Source organism: Nomia melanderi, chromosome 7 (assembly GCF_051020985.1).
Source record: "Nomia melanderi isolate GNS246 chromosome 7, iyNomMela1, whole genome shotgun sequence".
NCBI classification, from domain to species: Eukaryota; Metazoa; Arthropoda; class Insecta; order Hymenoptera; family Halictidae; genus Nomia; species Nomia melanderi.
The window spans coordinates 18,362,580-18,385,006 of NC_135005.1; the positions used below are offsets into that span (position 1 = coordinate 18,362,580).

General features: G+C 45.7%; 1 protein-coding gene across 2 annotated transcripts in view; it reads left to right on the forward strand.

Annotated features, from left to right (window-relative positions):
• Positions 1-11,629: 11,629 nt before the first annotated feature.
• LOC116425056 (uncharacterized) overlaps positions 11,630-22,427 on the forward strand; it is a 226,703-nt gene continuing 215,905 nt past the window's right edge. For both annotated transcript variants that reach the window (XM_031972252.2, XM_031972253.2), the window contains exon 1: positions 11,630-12,224. The gene's annotated coding sequence lies outside the window, so the exon portion shown is untranslated. The remainder of the gene's footprint in view (positions 12,225-22,427) is intronic.

The window sequence follows — 22,427 nt, forward strand, 5'->3', positions numbered from 1 at the left end:
TAAATCTAGACATAGAAAGAGCAATGTCTTCTTTTACTAGTATTAACGATAAATAATTCTAATGCACCTGGAAATTAAATCGCGAGGCAAGGTGTTAAATATTAACCTCGACCTGGAGATAATTGACCAAAAACACGCCACCTGTTACGTCACGAGCAAACGGTTTCCCATCACCGTTCGATTCAGAAGTATTTTCCCTTCTGTTCCTTTATTCACAGATTTACCGTCGAACATCTTTTTTTCCTTATTCGCGAGTGGCATTATCGTCGGGACAACGGTTGACAGCGTCCCGTCGCGCCGAACCCACGATATTACATTCCATTCAGCGGCGAGCGAGAGTTTCCTCGAGGAGCGGGCGGAAAGTAGATCGGCCGCGGGAAAAGCGAATAATGAAATTCGAGGAAAGCACTCTCCGTAATTGACGAGATGACCGTGTCCCGGGCCGGGTCGGTCGGCCCGACGCTGATCGATGGAAGACGACCCGAACGGACCCCGTGTAATTAAGGATTGACGGGAAACAAATAGTCTCGTGTTACGGCGCTTAGAAGCTCATCCTCCTCGGCGATCGATATTATTGCATGTTTACGTCTTTCACTTTTCCAACCCCCTCCCACATTGTCCCTTTTTTTTCAGTTCGTGTCGGGTTTTGGGTGCTTCGGCGAACTCGGAGTAGCGGTTCTCAAACTATCGAGCGGAGAATCGGTTTTCGAGCATTTTCTGCGACTCGTTCGATAGAATTCGTTGCAATTGATTAATTAAATTAGTGCATAATTAGTGAAAAGGTATAGATGATTTCTTGAGAAGTTGCATCGAAGTGTACCACTCTGGGTTTCCAAAATTAGTCCATAATTAGTGAAAAGGCATAGATGATTTCTTGAGAAGTTATTAGATAAATGGATTTAGATACATCGAAGCTAATATAAGTGAACTGAGATTCTGGTGAACGTGTTCTTATTTTTATGAGATACGATGTCCACTCTACTACTAGGTAATTCTGGTGTTAACACGATTGAACGTGTTTTACAAAAAAGTAGCAAACTATATCTTGGTTCTTTCCTGGATCCACCGGAGATCAACACTGTGCGAACCCCTGATCCAGACACTCGCCTCCCTTTCCCTCGGTGTACCCGAGTTATCCTTTAACCCTCGTCAACTCAGACCTCACCCGTCAATCCTTCCTTTCTCTTTTTTCAAGGCGACGTCAACCGGCGCGATGCGCTGTCCCGGTTATTTCGAGTGTACCGCGTTTTATCCGCCGCGCGGCACCTCGACGCTTAAATATACAGAGCGTCTCGACTGAACGTCACTTAAACAACTCTTTCATTCTTAATAACACCAGACACACCTGAAAAGTCGAAAAACGAGGAAAATCTTCTTTGAACTGTTCTTATATTTTCTTAAAGCTCGCAGTTGCTTCTTCCGAAATCACGATTGTCAAATATTACCTACATAATATATTAGCTCAATCGACGACATAAATTCGTTTCCCACAAACGATAACATCTCTCGATTAAACACACATTGTATTATTTGAGATACAACCTCGATTTCACTGGAGCATTCAAATCAACTCTGGATTTACATTTATCGTAGCCTATCGCTCCCAAAGAAACAGACATTCCATCGTTAACGTCTCGAAACATTCAGAATTAAAAACAGACAATTGGAATACACAGTAAACAGCGTTCGTAAAATTCGACGCCCGTTAAAACGACGCGTTCCGCGATCCTATTGTCAAGGGCTGACCTTGCGGCGACCTTGAACTCGAAAATTGAATCGCGGGATACAGGGTTAGAAACAGCGTACGCCGGGATATCCACGGTCGCGATGTAAACGTTCGAAACGTCGATCATTGAAATCGAGGCTCCCGCGATCCCCGGTGTTATTGACAACGAAGGAGACAGTCGGGTGTCCTCTTTCAGTCAGGCGCGCGGGCACTTTGTGCGCCGATCAATCGTTGTCATTTCAACGGCGGCGCTGGTAATTATCGCAATTTCGATACACCGGCGTGAATGTAACGCGAACGATAACCGATCGAGTGGTCTGAATATTGTTTCGAGGCGGCGCGGCGCGACGCGACGTGACGCGGGGGCGAGCCGCGATAACGTTTCGCGCGTCGCGCGGTTTAATTTTATTGTTCCGCAGTTCGCAGTTGAGTAACGCCTGACGTTTTCTGCGCCGGGTAATTATAAAATATCGCGCGGCCGACGTTTAACAACGTCCGCGTCTAGCTGAGCCGACGGATATCGGGGCTCCGCGTCCGGCGCAGCGTTGTTTGCAAATTGACAATCAGCCTTTAATCGGAATTTTAATGGCATTAATGTAATTGTTGTTATCGATTACTATCGCCGAAGTGGATGACGAACAATTATCTCCGGTAATTCGCTAATGCTATTGTGATTTTAATTTTCCCTGGGCCCTCGGACGCTTCGGGCACGATTGTTTCGTATTCATACGCCGGCCTTTGATTCGGAATAATTACATTGCGGCCTGGCTAAACGGGAATTTAATCGGGTTCGCTGATCACCCGTGAAGTACGCGTTGCGATCGAGAAGAGTTTTGGTAAGTGTTGGAAGGCAAGGTGATAATGCAAGATTAAGTGGTTACGAGTGTCTCGTGGTCCGACGAAATTTCTAAAATTAATCCTGATTATTTATCCTTGCCATAGTTTCAGATCTACTTGCCGCTTTACTGTAGCAATCCAAAGTTTCCTTTGCGTTCCATCCAATACTCTAGCATTCCACAGAGAAGATACCAACAAAATCATCAATAAAACACACACCCTCAACACTAGAACTACCACTTGAGAAAGAACCACTTCCCAATTTCTAGAATTATTACAAAAATAAAGACACTTTCAAGGAACGATCAAAGAATCAGATTCACTAATACCCAAACCGCAATATAAACCGATCGGAATCTTAAATCCACATCTACCGCTTCCACAAAGAACTGTTCGAAGGACGGTCTGAGTGCTCTGTAGTTCTACCGTTAACTAAACCGCATGCGAAACCTCTCCGCCGAGTACGGAACCGAAGAAGACATTCGAACAGCCATCCCCAGACAGCCGTGCACCCCCATTACGTCTTGCGGAACTTAATCGCGTTAACACTCGCGATTATTCCACGCAGAAGTCGTTCCAGCCGAATATTTCCCCGGGAAACGCGAGCAGAATTTCGAACGGCGGCGGCGGGGCCGAATTTCCTGCGTGCGTACTTAGCGTATGGCCAGAAGACGGCGGGGGTCAGAGGGAGAGCCGTGTCATGTAAGTGGTGTGCGCCCGAAGGGATTAATATTAAGGGCACATTTCGACGTGCCTTAGCTCTCGGCCCGAGCCCATCGACGGCACCGCCCGGCTGTGACCCGATTTTCCCTCGATAACAGCGCCTGTGCACCGGCGTCTACATAATACACGCGTCGAATGAAGCCCCGCGCCCCTCCTCCTCCTCCACCTCGCCGACGTCGCTTTCGGCCAATACAATCCGGCTTGACACTTTAATCCACCGCGATCCTACGAATGCACTTCGTATATATTTGACTTGGTAATTCGCGACCCTTCGCGCAGACCCGCTGCCGTTCGAACCGCATTCCCGGCGACGGGACATTATCCAGTCGAGACGGCGTACAGGTTGCTTCTTAATTCGCGGACCGGTCGTTGGGAAGATTGAAAGAGGTTCGAGTGTCTGGCGTAAAATTGAAACACTGGTTTCGAGGTCTCGAGCTGGAAGTAGCAGGAATGGGGGATTTCTCGATGGCGATCCGGGGGATTGGATTTAATGTTTTTGGGCTGTTTGAGCTGGTGACAGGATGCGTTCGATTGTTTAAATGTTATATTTGTGATATTGGGTATGTGCAGTGGGATCGTTTGAAATGATCTGTATTATAGTTCATGTTCGAGCTGCGGTTTGAGTTGGGAGTCGAGTAGATTAAGTGTTTTCAGAAAATTGACGACGCATTATATTATATATTGTAATATTCTGTAATAGTCTACCTTATAATATTCTATAACACACAGTATTTCTCTAAAATATTACCCACACAACGCAGACGTAACGAGAGCAACGTAACCACCGTCTCCAAGCAGAAAAATCCGAGCTCAACGATCGATCCGCCGAATGATCCATTAAAGTCCACTATTATACTAGCATTTCGAACGAAGCGCACGCTAGCCTAATCTCCCAGCAGCGAACTGGCCGTTAACGAGCACTCGAACGGGAAAAAAGTGGCGCGGGGGTAAACAGCGTTCGACCCGCTTCGTTTCCCACGACAAACAGCGGAGTGTCAGCCCGGGGGACAGGATTAAACGAAATAATTCATCGCCGTTCGCGCGTAATATTTTTCGATCGTCGCTTTTGTTTTTGTTTATTTATTTACTCTTTCCCCGTCGCGCGTCTCCTCTCTCCCGATGGGACGGCAAACAACGTTCGCGAGCGAACCGGCGACATTTCCGTCGAACCTGTTCGAGGGATGCGTCCGGGAATCGGCGCGATTCGCGTCCTCCTTATCGAGCCGGCTAACGATCGCTCGTTAGAGCTCGGGCCCCGGCTCTAAGGACGAATGTAAAAACTCCCCCGGCAGCGGCGCGAGAGATTTAACTTCGCTTATTTGTAACACGGCGCGCGGCCGGCTTTAATATTCGTTTTTTTTTCCTCCCCGGTCCCTCCCCGCCCCGCCGTTTAAACGGATATGCCCATTGTTCAAGCCGTTCCGCGCTCTTGATCGCGCTTTTTATTGGGCTGTTGGAAAAACTTTTGTTAGGTCGGAGACTTCGGATGCCGGCAGCCACCCGCACGATCCGCAGAGTAATATTTCCACGATGAAATTAGTCCCGTATCAATTCTTGGCTTCCGTCGACCGATTATCGGCACACCTGCTCTCCGTTCTTTTTTCCTCTCCTTTTTCTCTCGCCTCTTTTTCGCGGAGCGGGCAGGGAACTTCGTCCATTCCGCGAGCGAAATTTTATTAGACTTTTGAGGGACTTTTGAGGGACTTTTGAGGAACTTTTAAGGTCGCTCGGAATGAAGAGAGAACCGACGGTGTCGAGTCGGTTTCATTTGCAATTATTGTTTACCGATGAATAATGCGACAGTTTTTGGCGAATGTGTCCTGTTAGTAATTTGATTATTGTATTGTATGAATCTGGGGATAGTGTCTTTCGAGTAGATTTGGGAATTCATTCTTTCGCTGGTGCATCGGTCGAGGCTAATTCGATTTACGAGGTGCGAGAAGGCCGAAAGGGTAATTAGCATGGAATGCGTTGATTTCCCGGATATTCCCTCGATCGCATGAGGCCTTAATGAGCGTTGATTCCACAGTGAGCATGTTAATAACTCCGGTAACCCAAGTTACTTAGTAAACTCGTTGAAACAAGGATCTAATGTCGCAGAAATTGCCAGTGCCGGTCGCGAGCATTCCTCGGCGAGTATCTAATCAAAATTTAAATTATTTCGTCTATTAGGTATATTCGAGGAATTTCATCATCTTGGGAATGTTGTTCGCTCTCTTAGGGTGAATTTTGAGTAGCTTCGAAGGGAGGGCTGCCTTTCGAGCGCGTCACCCGTTCGCCTAGGCCTTTGCGTCGGCGTTAACTCTTCGTCGTCCTGGGAATCTCGAGGGATCATCATCATTTATTTAGGAAAATATTCAATTGCCCGTTGCTTAGCTCGAGTTCCCGGCTCACCGATTCTTTGAATAGCCACGGAAGAAGGCATCAGTGTCAAGTGGGTCACGAGATAAACAAGATGGGGGAATTAGAGCCGCGAAAACGCCGCGGAAACTTCTGTAACGTTGGGAAGAGTTTCCCTGACCCAGCTGGAACGGAAGCAGGCCTCATTAAGTCTAATGAAACTTCTTTTTCCGGCGCGCATACCAAACGATTATCGAGCACCGTTACATCTCCGTTCCACGCTCCGTGGAGTTTATATTTAGAATTCGGTACCGCCCGCGCGAATGGTTATTAACGTTTCGGCGGCGCGGAAAAGCAAAAGGTACCGAATGAAAAAAACAAGCAGCAATCCGAAAGTTCGACTCTGGGTCGATGTTGCTCGACATTGATCCTCGACGTCCATGAGTTTAATGATTTGTTCACGTGTCAAAGACTTTCTCGATAGAATACTCAACACGATTGTCTAAGAATAATACAACTCGTACCACCGCGTTCTCCAGAATAAACACTACTTATGTATTAATTATTCACATTTTATATATTAACAGTTTACACAATAATTCAGCTTCGAAGCTGCTATTTTCGCGACGCGTTAAATAATCTAACATCAAATGCTTTTTCCCCAAAAGCTGGGAAATAGAGGTTAAACTATTAAAGCATTCATTCGACATTCATTCGTTTCGCATTCGAAAAGAACCGAACGAAGAACAGACGTTTTGTCAACTAAATATTGAAATTATCCCCGGGAAATTGTTAAACTCTAAAACATTCAACGGAAGACTCTGTCAATATGTCGGCGCACGTCCGGGAAGAATGAAACGCGGAAAAATACCATCGGCAAACGGCGAGTCGATTCGAAAGCGCGCAACGAATCTCGAGCATATAATTTCGCGCGTGAAGCACCGGCGCGAATTACTTCTCGTGCATTCTCCGCTTTTATCCTTCCCTTTCCTCCTCCCTTTCACCGCGCGGCGCGGGCACGCTTCGTTAAAAATGAATTAAATCCCGAGAAATCTGTTCACGCGGGAGGAACGGAGACAGAAGAGGGGCGCGGAAGGAGAGAAGGAAGCCACGCGGAAGAACGTAAGAAGGGGTCGGAGGGGTCGCCGCCATTCTCTCTTCGGGAGTGCGATCACGTGACCGCGTTCCACGGAACACACGGACCCGAAAGTTAATTAAGGGGGCTTATTATCGTGCCGGTCTTGCGTAACTCCCTTTTTGATCCGGCGAATTCCGGCCGGATTCTCGTTCGATCGTTTCAGGAGAAAAAGTTCGCCAACTTCTGATTTAATGGGACACGCGAATCCCTTTAGGGATGCCCGACCGTGGAGGGGGTTCGCTCGGCGGAAGGGTCAAGGAAATGGCGGAGATAAAACGTGCTCGAATCGTGATTAGATGAATTTCTTTCCCCTTTTATCAGGCGCTTTCGCGTTGCGAACGAAAGAGCACAGATCGGGAGGACACGAACATTCATTTCGGAGTGCTTTGTACGTTTTTAGAGTTTTATTAGATTCAATGGAACTTTCTGTAAATCTGTCGTGAATATTTATGTTAAATTAACCCTTAACGGAGCTACGTTGCTATACAAGCATGGCACTTTCGCTTGATGGGTTCAATGTCGCGTATATAGAGGAAGAAATGATTATTTTTATTTAACTTGAAATATTGAGGTGTTTGACGGGAATGATTTTTCTACGTCCGCGTTTTGTAGTATGATAATAAAATACATTTAACATGCTGACAGTCGTAGCCTGCGAGCGGCAATTATTGCATGAAAGGCGAGCTACAGTCATCGAGGCTGTTATTAAACTTTCGCAGCGTTGTTGCCATTATTGTTTTTCAAACGACTTCATTGTGCAGAAATGAATAGATCGAGACTGCTTGGAACATCGCCTCCCCTCCCCCTCGCGTTTCATTTCGAAATATTACATTATTGTTAACTGTAGCGGCGCAGTCATCTAACCAGGGGAAAAGGAGGGGGAGAAAAATGAATATAAAAACCCGGCACCATGAAAACGGTCCACGGCGATATCTCGTACATCAAGCTTCAATTAAGTGCAGCTGCATTCAATTAATTTTCATTCCGCGCGAAGCCCGTTGTTTTCATATTTTCAGTTTAATTGAAAGAACGAAAATCACCATTTTTTACCGTTTCAACCGGCCGCAGAAAGTTTTCGGCCTACATTTCGACGTGTCGGACGTGTTGTTCCTCGGGACTGCATCATCGTGAAAACATGATTTACAATTTCGAACGATCGCAATCAAAACTGTAATGAAGGGAGGGTGCAGTCCGTTTCGAAAATGTGCGTGTGATCGATATTTCGAACGAGGTGTCGACTAGGTTGGAAAAAGCGTATTTATTATTATTGTCCCTATGTACAAAATTGTTTTCGCTGACAGCGTTTTTTACTTTATTCCTATGACGGTAGTTGGCAAAAGATTCTTCGCGATAATACCAGTTAATAATGCACATTCGCTCGTTAGCGTTCATTACGTTATTCAGAACAGAGATGCCACCTCTAAATTAGCAAAATCTCGAATAATTCTCAGTGGGAACGACTCTTTTTCGTTAATTGTTAAGAGAAGAAGCGTAAGGTCCACGAAATTATTCAAATTTCGAATAATTTCCAACAAATTCATAATTTATATTCGCTTTAAAATATAATACTCGACGAGGAGGATAATATTTCATTTGAATTTAAAAGAATATTTATGAAATTCAGGTTAAAGTTAGAGGTTAATTTCGTAACCTTTCGCACGAGTCTGGCTCGTTATTACAGGGCAAGGGGTTAAAGGTCGCCTCGAAAAGAAGTCTTCCGAGATTTCAGCCCATCTTCCACGGCACACAGTGGAATGACAATGGGGAGAAAAAGAGTCAGGGTCAACGGGGGGGAATGGCACGGAACGAAATGGCGGCGAAAGGGTTGAAATATCGTTCGAAGCGTTCGCCACGTGGCACGTTTCCTCGCAGCGAGAAATCTTGCCGGAGCTTTCATCTCGGATAGAAGTTTCCATTAAAGCGTTACCCGCCGCTCTTAATGAAGTTTATCGCGACGAAGTTGTTCCTCCTCCGTAATGGGATATAATTTACGTTTCATTCTCATCTCGATTAATAGTTCCGGCACGTGGCCCTGAGTGACGCGTCGCGAATTGTTACGCCTCTGCTCCCTTAGCGGACCAATACCACTTAACGTTCCATTCGACACGGTTTATCGAAACATATTGTCGGCGATAAAAGAAATAGAAAATAAACGAAGAATAAAATAGATTTAACGAGAGAGACTAAATAAAAATCCGTCGTTCGTATCGATTCAATTAATTTCGATCTGTGCAGCGAAAGAAAAATAGACTCGCGAATACGAATAATTGAATCGTTAATTTGTTTATACACGCGAATAAATAACTCAATCGCATTGTTTATTTATTCGAACGTTTCCGTCTGCGAATTCACTTGTTCTCTATATAAATTTGAAGAACGAAGGTTGTTTTGTGTCTACAGTATTTTACTTTGTATTTCGATAATGAGTTACGTTCTTTAGAGATTATGTTCACGATTAATTTACGTTATTCCAGTATTAACCCTTAATGGACCGGAAGTATTTCAAGTTTAGTTACCAGAAAATACCCTGACATAGATAACAAGCTGAAAGAAATTCACAGAAACGACCTAGATTCTTAATTCTAAATATTACAAAAATAACAGTGATAAAAATAATAAAGTCACTTTTGTTAGCATTTGGCCCAGTAAATAAAAGTGCCATGCCGTTTCTATGGCGGCACTGTTCCGTTAAGGGTTAACATTAACAGAGGAACAAAGTTTCACGCTGTACGGATACTTTCCTGTTCTCGCTGTGTGTCTTCCGAGTTGCCAGGTGTCTTTGAGGACGCCAGACGAAGAAATCTCGGATCGAGCGAGCCGGGGACGTCGATTTAACTTCGAGACCGTTGCGGAATTGAAAGATTACCCGGGTCCAAAAATATATGCTCTTCCCCTCGAAGTTCTCGGCTTAGAAGTACACGGCGCGTTCATTACGCCGTGTATTTGTCTTTAAAGTTCGGGGCGAAGCCGCGGACATAAGGGAGCATTTTCAACTTTAACACGGTAATTTCGCGCATCAGCGACGTTCCCGCCGCGTCACCGTGGAGTGTGGCATCGGTTTAATTTCCAATGCCACCGCAAACGACGACGACGTCGGGGAACTTCCATTCCCGTTTCCCGCTACTCTCGAAACCTTGTTCCACTGTTCGCCGATGCCAATTGCTGCGGTGTGATCGGGGAAGAGCGATCACTTCTTCATTTGTAATTGTCGTACACCTTTCGGGAGGTGTTCACACCCTTTTCCGGTGGAAATGCTTGCTGGCGAAATGTTTTCATCAAATTTGTAATGTCGGTGTATTATATTATTGATTGATATCGTTTGATAGATCTCTTGAAAATTCGCTACGTTCAGGAGTGTTCGAAGTAACAGAGGTTTGAAGATGAAATATTTATATATTAATATTGTGAAATATATTATAACATATATTCAAAATATTATTAAAATATTATTATTATATATATATATATATATATATATATATATATATAAAACTATATCAAACTATAAAAATACATCAAACCTCTGATATTTAGAAAATTCCTGAACTTAGCGAATTTTCAAGGGACTCATTAATACTTGCACTGGCACAATGCTGATCCTTATGCATATTTCATACGTTTATTCGAAGTAACACGTTCGGAGAGGTTTACGCTCGGTTTTAAGGGTTCGAATATGGTGTTGCCAGTTGGTGGGACGATATAAGGGTCGACGGCGCAGTGTGCGTGCACAGGGTGGAAAGAAAGAGCGTGTGCAGCGCGCGACGCGCGTCGAGAGATATGTGAGCCGAGTCACTCGCCAAGACAAACGTTTTTATTACGAAAAATCAGGAGGCGAGACGAGATCCAGAGCTACGCGCAGACGCGGCGCCGCTTTGCGAAGACGCTGGCCGCCGTGCGGGGATCCACCGCAGCTGAGAAACCCGTGCGTGGCTGGGAAACGCGTTCGCCGCGGTCTGCGACGCGTAATTTCGTTAAATCGACACGGTTATCGCTATCGCTTGTTGTTTTCAGCATCGTTTCCCATTTATTCACCTCGGAAGAGCTTCAGCCTGTTTTTGAAAACATCGAACAGTTAAATCGATAGGAAAAAATCGATTTTTATGAAACGAAAGACTGAAAATCGCACAATAAAATATCTGTTCTTTCATGTCGCAGTCAAGATAGACAGCAACATCAATAAACAGAGTTTTTAATAAAATAGCCAAGTAACTTCACTCATCAAAGCTCTCCACGTCTTTCAACCCCTACATCAGCCCTCCGAAATCTACAAGCCCGAAGAACAGTCCAAAACACCGAGAAAGGAGCACCATCGCATCCCAGCTGGAAATCGAGCAATTCCTGTTTCTTAATTCCCCAATTCCTGTCTTGCTCTTCAGTCTACGAGCACTAGGAAAGATCTACCACCCGCCTCGTTCACCTTCGCACCCGGTTACTCGACTAGCCGAATTGCCGGCACGGTTAACCCCTTGACGTTACAGGACACCGCTCCGCGCTCTTTGTTGCGCGATCCGATTGTCGAGCTGCTCGGTGCGAGCTCCTCGACGAATCGCATAATTAGAGCGAAATTGAATCAGCGTGTCCTCGGTGAAATGAAATTGCTGTCGATTCCCGGTAATAAATAAAATCGCGAAAGGATAAGAAAGAAACAGCCCGCGGAGGAAGGTAGCGTCGCGCCGATAGGGGGTCTCGTCTGGCGGTTTGCACCCCACTCCGGGCACCCCTTCGGCCTAGTCAGCGCAGGGTGGCTCTCTCCTGCCAACCAGCCAGCCAATCCCCACCCTCTGCCTCGTCCCGTCGGTAGCGCCGCTCGGTGGCAGCTCTCTCAATCGCTCCGGCGGGGGTGGTCAGTCGTTCTCTGTCTGTCGCCGGGCCGGTGGTCGGGGTGTTGTCGGAAGGGTGGAGGTGTCGGGCGCCAGTCGCTACGCGGACGTTGAGCCTCGGGATTCCCCGTGTTCGTGCTCGAGCCGAGACTTTTTTCGTACCGTCGATAATACCGCCTTCCACCTGAAACGAATCGGCCGCCATCCTCCTTCGATCTATCGGTTCCAGCGTTTCTCAACGGTCCCCTGGATTTTTCCCTTTTTTTCTCGGTTCCCCGTCCGTTTTTTTCTTCGGCGATCGCTCCGCTCGCTTGTTTTTCCGAGTTTGGTCGGCGTCGCTGATCGATCGCAGCGAGACCCGAGCCGATAATCCGCGACGAGTCGGGATCGGCCGCGTGTGAACGTGGATCGTTCGCGGTTTCTGTGACGGTTCTCCGCGCTACCAGTGCCGATCGGTGACTATCGTGTACCCTGTGGTGATGATAATGATGATGATGATGATGATGATGATGATGAGGAGGATGAGGATGACGATGGTCTTGTCCTGAGGATACGAGATTGTGATTGTAGTTGGCAGACTTTTAAGGATAAAGGATCGGCGCGCCGGTACGGGGGACGCTGATAAGTGAACGGTTCTCGGGTAAGTGGATTTGTCGAGTGGTACATGGGAATTCCGTGGTGGACCGTTGTTTGGGGGTGTTTTCCTTGGATGATGGCTGGATAAGAGTTCCGTGGAGTTTCTTTAACTTAGTTCCGTTCCCTTTGAAGCTGCTTGTGCGAGTAGATGCGCTTGGAACACGTATAAGTGACGATTGTGCCATTTATGAAATCGGACTGTAATTGGTGTGTTTTAATTGATTGGTCGACTTCTTGCTAAATCGCGAAGACACTGGATTCGTTCTTCCTTCTCGCGTCTACTTTCGCGGAAATACTTTCCTCGAATTCTCCCCTCTGTTTAATTTTCTATGAATCCGACTATTATCTACTCCGCGCTGGCGTATTTTAATTATTGGGTTAAGTGGCGAGCGAGGGAAAGAGGGGCGGTGGGGGTTTTAACACCTCGCGCAGACCTGCCAGAAACAATCCCGCGGTAAATTAGATCTTTTCAGTTGATTTTTGAAGTGTTCGCTGGGTATTAGTCGCAGCGTTGCAACTTCGGCTCCCCGATAAACTGAATATTTAATAGTTCGACAACTGCTGCCGTTGTTGCGAACCACCTCCGCGGCGTTACATTCATTATTTACGTCGCAAATTATCTTTGAAGATAAATCACTCAAAAACTTTCGCTCGGGTAATTGGAGCTCATTAAGCGTTAAGCATCCTGTCTGCTGGGAACCTCGGGACTCAGAACCTTGTTCTCCGATTAAAGATGGAGATAGTTCATGATCACCGATCAAGGTCTCAGTTTCCATATTGTTCCTTCTTCGATCAAGTCGATTAATTATTCGCGTATCTCTTCGTCTTCGTTCTTCAATTATTTACGATTTCATCGTGTTTTCACGCGAACCGAACAAAATTAATGTTTCAATCTGAACCTATTTTAAACACTCTGATCTCGATTTTATAACCCACTTCATGGTCGGAAGTTTGACTTTACGTCTCGCGGATTAATCCTAGAAAGTTCGCAGCGTTCTTTCCACTGTCTTTATCGGGACCTAACTTTAAACCAGTTTCACAGCGATCTCATATTTTCGTAGAGACACCAGAACTAGAACTCGCATCTCCGTTCCCTCAATAATTTCAGCGAGCAATAAAGGAACGTCACGCGAAGCCTTTGAATCGAGAAGATTTTCATTAGCTGCTACAGATGTATGTAGACTCGCAGTCTACATATTACTCTATCTCCATTAATTACATCCAATTAGAAAGGGAACACTCAGCTCGAGGGCTGCGACAGTTAGGAACCTGGAACACGAAGTTACATAATTTTCATTCGAACGGAATACGAGCTGTATACACAGTGACAACGTGAAAATTACTAGCCTAATTACAGGCAAACATCGTTCGGAAGTTTGAAATCTAAAATTACTCCAATGTCGACTGAACTTTATCTCTACACTTCAAAAATAACTTGTATCCAACTATCATTACGAACTTATCTCCTTCGGTATTCTAAATTCTTCAACAGAATCTTCCTATCATTTCGCTTCGCTCAGGATAAAATTACATTCGCTGATCGACGCTGTCAACACTAGAACTACCGAGCAATGATCTGAATTTTAAAATTTCTCACGAAAGCATCATCATCAACAACGGCGAAATAAGAATCTAGAAATCAGTAATCCTGATTCGTCCGGTAGTTCCAGTGTTAAGGGTACCAGTGAACCGCTGGAAACTTATTGCGTGTTTTCCGTGGAAGTTCCACCGTTTAAAAATCATCGGCGACAGCGAGCTATCGCTTCCTTAGCGATCCGAGTAGTCGATTAAACGAAATTAATGGGTCAGATGTGTGGACGAGGTCGCAGTCCTTATCGAGCAATTAGACGAAGTAGAAGAGGAGCTTGATGGCCGGGCACGGGGAGGCACGAGCGAGGACCTTAGCCTCGACAGCGACTCCCTCGATTACGGTTCCCGGCGGATCGAACGGCGGTGTCTCTCTTTTTCAATCTTGTCCACGCTTCGGAACGCCCCACTTTCGCCGGGACGTGAGTTGTGTCGCGGAACAGGGATTTCCCCGATCCTGTTCCGCGGAGCGTTTAAAGCGGTCCGAAGTTTCGTTGCGGTGTCCAAATCCTTCTTCATTTGGTTCCTTTAGTCTTCTCGAAAGGAGTCTCCTGCCTTCCGCGAGGAAAAGGATATTGATCGGAAAGTACACTGGCAAGTTTCAGATATCCTCCGTGAGCATTTGGCAAATATCTTGCGATCGGGACTCTGGTTGTTGAAACAATAGGATTTTTAGTTGCAGAGAGATTGGCATTGACAGTTGTGTTCAAATAGCTAACAGTGCGACGTTGAATTTGAATTTGAGAAACTGTTGGGATGATCATCGACGAATGATCGATTAGGGAAGAGTGTATTTATTTAGCTATTTGCTGATGAATATATTATATTTTCGATAAATACATTTACTTCTAAGACGTTTAACCCTTTGTCCGAAGTTCTTAGTTTCTCAGTTTGAGGTTCACGTCGACGTTCATTCAATTAGAGCTTAACAGGACGTTCTATTTATTTATTCAAGAATATTTGGGAGTCCTTGAAATGTTACCTTAAACGGTACAATTGTGGTACTACAAATAAATATAGAAAAAATTGTTAAAACAGGTAGAGGTCGCAATAAAATAGAATGTCGAGTCTGACTCGACATAGGACTAGGTTTAAGATTCTTTCGCATAACTCGAGTGGTTATTTCTATAAATCCCGAGGAACGGTAATTCTAATGTTCACAGACACCTAGTATACGGCACGAAACACAACCGACCGGATAATCCGACAAACGGGCATCGGTGCTGCTACAAAGCAGATACGCGTTGCGCGATCCACGCTATCTTTTTTCCCTCTGTTCCCCCTTTCTCCCACTCGCTCCCCGTCGCGCCCCCCTCGTTTCCTATTATTTTCTTTTTTAATCATTTTTCAGCGTCGTGGGTAATCGGTGAACCGCTTTAACGCAACTAAAAAGCATCGTAAAAATATATGAGCCGATAAACGCGCACCGGTGTTTACGTTAAGCGCAACTTTCCGTGGAATTAAATCGGGAACGAGCTACTTCGACACGCAACATTATCGCGTACCGATTTTCCGAATCCCGCGGTGTCGAGCGGCGTCCAGGGGGACACAGGGGAAATGGAATGGGACAAGAGGGTCGCAAACTGTTCTCCCATGCGAACGGCACGCGTAGGGTGGACGACGCGTATCGTATTCAGCACAGTTTTTGTTTCAGAAACTACGCCTCGCCTCTCGCGATGGAAATTATTCAAAATTTCGTCCGATACCCCTGCGAAAGTATTGGAAAACAATCAATTCGAACACTCGTTCTTCTAGAGAACACATTTTCCAAATTTTCTGTACTACCGATGAGAATTACCCAATGGATATTCTGCGCTTCGATTACAACGTTGCACAAATACAGAAACCGAATGTATTCCCATAAAATTTGGATTTTCCAATTTGGATTTTCCAAACACCATTTTATATAGTAAGGATTATTTAACGGTAAATCAGTGACAATGTGAAATTCACTTTTCCGTTATCCGAACATTCGAATTTTGAGGGTTCGTCCGCAGACGTTCGCACTGCGCCGGTCGATAACCCGTTTCGACCTTTGTGACAAATCCCCCAGCAGTCCCGTTCGTTTATTTACCGTCGCCCCTGTCCGGCCGCCCCTTTTTTCCGGCATGATTCTTTTCGAAACTCCCGAGACGCCGAAACTTCGCAGACGTCGTTGAAGCGGGGGACGCCGCCTGGAAACAGGCGCAAACAGAGTCGGACGGTTTATCCGATTCTCGATTATCGGTGTTAGCGGGGGGCGGCCGGGGGGTCGGAGGACGCATTCTCCTCGGACGACCTTTTCATTTCGGCCGAGCGAGAGGCCTCGCCCATTACCAACTCAAACCGAAGTCCTTTTAAAGCGTTCTACGGGCTCGGACCTTTCGATCCGATCACTGTTCGGTCTATAGTCGCAGCTGGAGTCTGCAGTTTAGCGGGGACAGCGAGTGGACACATCGGGCATTCTTCGTGCGCGGCAAAGTGACGCTGAGAATGGAGTTGACAGTTGGTCAGTTTTCCTTTTGTACGATGAATCGGCGGATTCCACGTTTCGATCGGTTGGCGCGGCGTTTCCGAAATTCTCTTGACGCGCCGAGCGCTACGAGAATCTTGAGCGTTCGCTCGTAGAGTTATTCTTCCGCGACAATGAAAAGCAGGAACGATGTTTTATTTTATTAAGAGATTGATCTTTACTATAAATACGAATAAATAGGGAACCAACAGATGTAAGGAGGCTTAGTATAAAATCCGAGTATTTGGGGTTATTCCGAAAAATTGGTGAAATTTCGTTGACCGACGCGGCGGTTCTATTGCGCGAGAAAGTTTCCGGAGCGAAATATTAATCTGCCTGTTGTCGGGATGAATGGAATTAATTTCAGCGGATTATACGAGATTCGAAAAATGTTGAGAGATTATCCAGCGCTATCGATCCGGGAGTGTATGTTTCGCCGGGGAAAAAAGGGTCCTTTGATTCTGGGGAATTTTTGCGGTCGCCGGTCCAGCAGGAAACGCGTTAACTGGCCTGCCGCAGATCGTGAATTATTTGACATCGCGGAATAAAAAATGGCGCTGGTCACGTTACTTTGGCTCGTATCGGGATTTTATTATTCGGCAATCGTTTTTTCATTGAAATTCGCCGGGAACTATGCGCGCGCTCGCGCGCGTGCCAGCGTTAACCGGCAACCTCTTGCGCGTCAACAAACAATTTATTCCTCGGATGTAATGTCTGTAATTTCATTGATCGAATTCTTTTCAACGTCCAGCGAGCACGGAATAAAGAACAAAATGATTCAATCGAACGATGAATAATAAAGTAATTCAGCAGGCAATCAGTCGTATTATCGGACAAATTAATTTATAATCACCGGCGGTCCGTTGTATCGGGCGAATTTATTACGTTACGTAAGACCATTAATTGAATGATCAGCTTACGGCATAATCAGTTTTATTTAAATGACACGCAGCTCGGGAACGGCGGTTCATTATACGAGGCTCGTATACGTTTGCACGCTCGGTCGTGTTATCACTTTTATTATCAATCGATGTTAATGTTCCCGCGATGATTGTTAGCCGTCCCGGCGACACGGATTCTAGCGTATAGTTTGTTAAACGACACGGTTCCGCGTCAAATCTATAATCAAACTGTGAAACTGTTTGTTTTCAAGATCGTTTCGGATGTTCGATGCTTTTCAGATATTAATCATTGCGAGGCAAAGGAATCGATCATTTTGACTGGTACGGTAGCTCCAGTGTTAAGACAATCTCGAAATTTGATATTGCTATAACTTTAAAAAATTAATTCCGGTGATATGTTCGAGTTAACTTATTGTTGGTTATATAAGATCGAGACTATATAGTTCCTGTTTTATTAGGCAAACTATAGCTGTCTGAAATTTTGATTCTGATTCAGTAGTGAACGTGCTAATTATATCACATACAATTCCAATCTTAGCGATTTTCGAACACTTCCAAATCAATGGGGACACTGCGATATTAAATCGCAAGAGAATCAAATAACGTTAACGAAGATTCCGCAATGAAAAATGAACATTCCGGATCGCAGAAGGTGAAACTAGGATCTGGAACAGGAATCGCGACTCGTTCGCCGAATTTTATATTCCCTCGAGCTTTTATCCCCGCCGAAAGTCGACGAAAAGTCGGAATCGCTTTCGCGTGCGCCCGCTCAGAATCGAAGACCGATGAATTATTCTCGCGATTAATTAAACGGCTAGAAAACGAGGCGAATTAGCGGCCGCTGGCTATCATGTAATTTACAGTGTTTCCGTCCCTCGTCGCGCAGCCCGTTTCATTCGAAATTCAGCGATGTCGTTAGTTCTGCGTTACAACGTTTACGGTTCCCTTTTTTCCGGCGTGAAACGTTGGGAAAACAATCCCCAACGAACGCAACCGGAAATTTCGACAATTACAAGTTTCTGCGCCCCCTTTTCCGAGGTTACACGGTTAATGAGGCGTGTCTTCTTTTTTGCGGAACTTAATTTCAGCGTAACGCAGCTGAATTCAACGAGAGAAACAGGATACCTTTCAATCAAAATGTACAGCAATATAATATTGAAATAAAATCTCACGTAACGCTATATTTTTCCATAAATTTACATCTTCCGTAGAAACGTCCGTTAAAAATTACCTGACGCAACGAACGTCTAATTTTCCCAAAAAACATAGATCATCTCAACTCTCGCCTATCCACGTCACTCTTCGATATCACCTTCAATTCTGCCAGTAAAAGAATTTCATCAAAATATTCATACCCCGTGATTCCCGAAATATATTCGCGTGGCACGAATGATCCGCCGAGAACTCCCGACCTTGCAAATTCGGAGGTCCGGGACAATTCGAAATCCGCGACGATCGCCGTCGCGTTTCATCGAATTTACAACTGAAAGAAAAAAAAGGGAGGAGAAAGGTGGCTGTGTAAATATCTATGGTCGACCGCCACTTTTCGCCAGTTTCTTTCGCATGTAAATGTATACCGGGGGGCGCATATAAATCGCGTTGTTAAACGCGCGCCGGGATTACGCTCGCGTTTCGGGCTAAGAATTCCCCGTTCCTTTGTTGGCCTTCGTTACGGCCTCGTTGCCGGGGATATTTTAACGTCGATGAACGAAAAATCGGCATCGAACTGCCACCCTTATCTCTCCCCTCGCCCCCACCCCCCGCTGGCCGCAAACGGCAGCTTTCGCTTCTTTTCGTTCGCCCGCCTCCTCTTTATATGTATCTCCGTGTACGTGCGCCGTATAAGTTAGCGTATCGTTGTTCGTTTCAAACTCCGGCCCCAGCTGTAAACTTTATTTCCGCAAACAATCTTTCCGCAGTTTTCAAAGTAGCGGGGAATAAGGAACAGCGCAAAGGGAATCTGGGAATTCGTGACTCGGAGCTCCGTCTCTGGACAGCTCATTTCGTTCCCAACGTATTCGCCAGTTCCCGCAGTTCGGGGAGGTTTCTTTTTCTTCGAGGAACTGGTGTGTCGGATTGGAAGAATTCTGTGAGATTGAGATTCTGCCGGGATTGAAATTTTGCGATTAATATTAATTATTTGCGCATTCTGTTGGAGGTTTAGAGGTACTTGGATTCTTAGACGTCTTGGTGCTTTTGTTGTAGCTGGAAATATTCTTCGTGTCGATTAAATACTCGGAATATTAACTATAGTAATTACTGAAATCACTAATGACTATAACGATTTCTATCGTACAACTACTCTTTCCATAGCAGTTTCTGTAAAGTAAAATCCAGTGTAGATCTATTGATCTCTCATATCCTACAGATTAATATACAAGGTGTTTCAAAATTCCTTTGAACAAATAAAAACAAAATACCTATACAACCATAGAACAAGTCTCACAGGACTTAAAGAAGGTTAACTTTCGAAAACTCAGCTTCGTCGTCTGAATTTTCTATCAACCTGTCCATCAAGATTCAGTAACCCATTTATCAATTCGAATAATCTATTTACGCGTCCACCGACTCGAGTGACCGAGCAACACTATACACGGTGGCGAAGCAGTCGAAACATTTATTCCCCGAATTTATTCTCGCGGCTCGAAAATGTTTCTGCTCGCGATCCGTGCGGGTATTTCCGCGCGGAACTAGCAGTTGGACGGTCCGCCGGCTCTGTTAATCACGCGATGCGTGAAAAAACGTTAGAAAATTGGCCGGAAGAGCCGGCAGGCGGCGGCGGCAGCAGGTGACGGGTAACGCAGTTTGCTTCCTGTATCGAACAATCGAAGCGAGGCGCAACGCGCGTGACGACTGTACAAAGGCAGATGCAATTTGACGCATTGTGGCCCGTATGTTCGACGCGGGCCAAGCGCAACGTGTATTTTGCGAATTCGCGCACGAGGATGCCTTTCTTCGGTGTCCTCTTATCGGAAAGCACACCGCCTCTTTGATTAATCCCTTCTGGTCGACAACTGTTTTGCATTTGCCGCGACCGATTCACGCGTGGAACGTTGTGCGTTACGTTAGAGTGCACTGTAATTGTGGTATTTGTTTCCTGAGCTATAATATGTTCGATTGTAGTATAATATATCTCGCAATTTCGTTTATTTTGCTGTAGTACAGCAGATAAGCGTAATATGTCTTATTTTATAACAGCATACAAGTTAAAATTACCATATTTATTTCATTTCACAGTACAGCACACTATACTGCAACATAAATCACACTATATTCACTCTGCAGTAGCATAACGTACAAGCTACGATTCTCTATATTATCTATATCTATTAATATATTTCTATCGTCGCACGAAATGCAGCATTGCTTATTTACGACTCTCGTGAAACTCCGCATCGCAGGTTGTCTAACAAATCTCGTCGCACATGATTTCCATTCGACAATGTTTCACGGTTCGACGTCTCTGTCGGTGGGAGCAGACCGATACGACCGGCGTTCCCAGCGCGAGGGGTTAATGAAATCGGCAGCGGCGCGCGACTCTTCCTCGCCGACCGCGACCGGGACTCGTTTCCGTCGTAATGAATGCTAACGAACGACAGCCGAACCCCTTCGTTCCCGGATTCGTTTCATTGTCGCTGCCCGGCCGACCTGAAATTCGCGCATTCGACTCACGCCGCGTCGTCACGCGCGTCGCGGACCCCGCCGACCACTAACCTGAGCACTCTTTGTTCGCGTGACACGCGTCCAGATACGATTTCCGAGCGCCGAATTGTGTATTCGAAATTGCTCGTACTGCCACTTCGTTCCGCGAGACTCGGAGCGCCGAACTTCGACGCGCGATTCTTCATGTTCCGCTCGACGGGGATCGCCGGCGGATCGTCGCGCGCGCCCGCGCGCGTGTCATTACAGGTGAAATTAATCGGCGCTTTTTATCGGCCGCTTTTCCTCGTTTATTCGCGCGTTTATCCTCGACCGGCGATAACTATGAATCACCGGTAATTTACGTTTACCTTCCTGCTGCTTTTATCGATTAGCCAGTCACGCATCTCTCGTAATCTTCGCTTTGCAACGTCGTTCGTCTTATTTTCATCTCTCCTTGATAATCGAATTCGTGACTTTCGTTGTTGATTGCTACCGTGCTCCCTTTAGATTCTTTACGATTAGAAATTTCGTTTCTTCTGTTGTTAACCCCTTGTACTACTTACTTTCGTTACTAAGCTCGGGTAGCATTTTACTATCGACAATTTGGAAGAAATGCAACAAGACTTTCCAGTCTACTTGTAGAAATTTCATTTGGAGATACATTGATAACAGCAAAATAGTAGTTTGCATTGGTTGTTGTAAACTTGGTCTAGAAATCTTCGTCACGACACTCGTCGTTGCATGGCAAGGGGTTAATTGCTATGTTCTTCCTGCACGCGGTAATTATATCTGATTCTGCGACATAGATATAATGATGACTACATCAAATTTCAGTGTAATGACGTGTATATAGATTACAAGTGAACTCGAAGGAAAGAACTAGATATAATGATTACAAGCGTGACACCGAAGGGGTGGAAAGTACTAGAAAACTCCAGTCTCTCCTCAGGGATCCCCAGAAAGGATGCCGCGCGAGGGATCAACGAACCGCAGCGCGCGCGCGCGCCGAGTGTAAGAGTGTGAGGGTGGAGAATTATTTTTCGGGGATCCGAAGTATATTTCCCAGAGTAACGAAGCCCTCGAAGCGCGGGACACGAGTTTGAACGAAAGCTCTCGAGGCACGGGGACGCGGAAACACGCCAGGATTTCGCTGTAACGAGACATTTAGACGGTTGCCACCCTCGGCGCAGGGGGTGGACGCGTCGAGGGGCTGTACGCGCTCGGAGCAAAGTTTTCGGAATAATGGAAAGGCGAGAGATTCACGGCACCGGTGCGGATTCCGCTTTCGACGACTTAATTCGCTGAAAATTAACCCGCGGTAATGAGGTATCGGGTGCGCCAGGCGAACCACCTTGCCGCGGACATTTTGCTTCCAGCAACTTGTAGAATATTCTTTGGACATCGGTGATTAGTGACTGAAAATTCGCCGGAGCTTCGCAGCGGCTGTAGATTTCGTATACATGATCGATCGCGTCGTTTTAATAGCGTGTATTACGATTCTGTCCCTAATTACCACTACAAAGGTGTATTATTGGAGAATATGATTGATTTGTAATATTCGAAGCATTCGAAAGATTCAAAATCT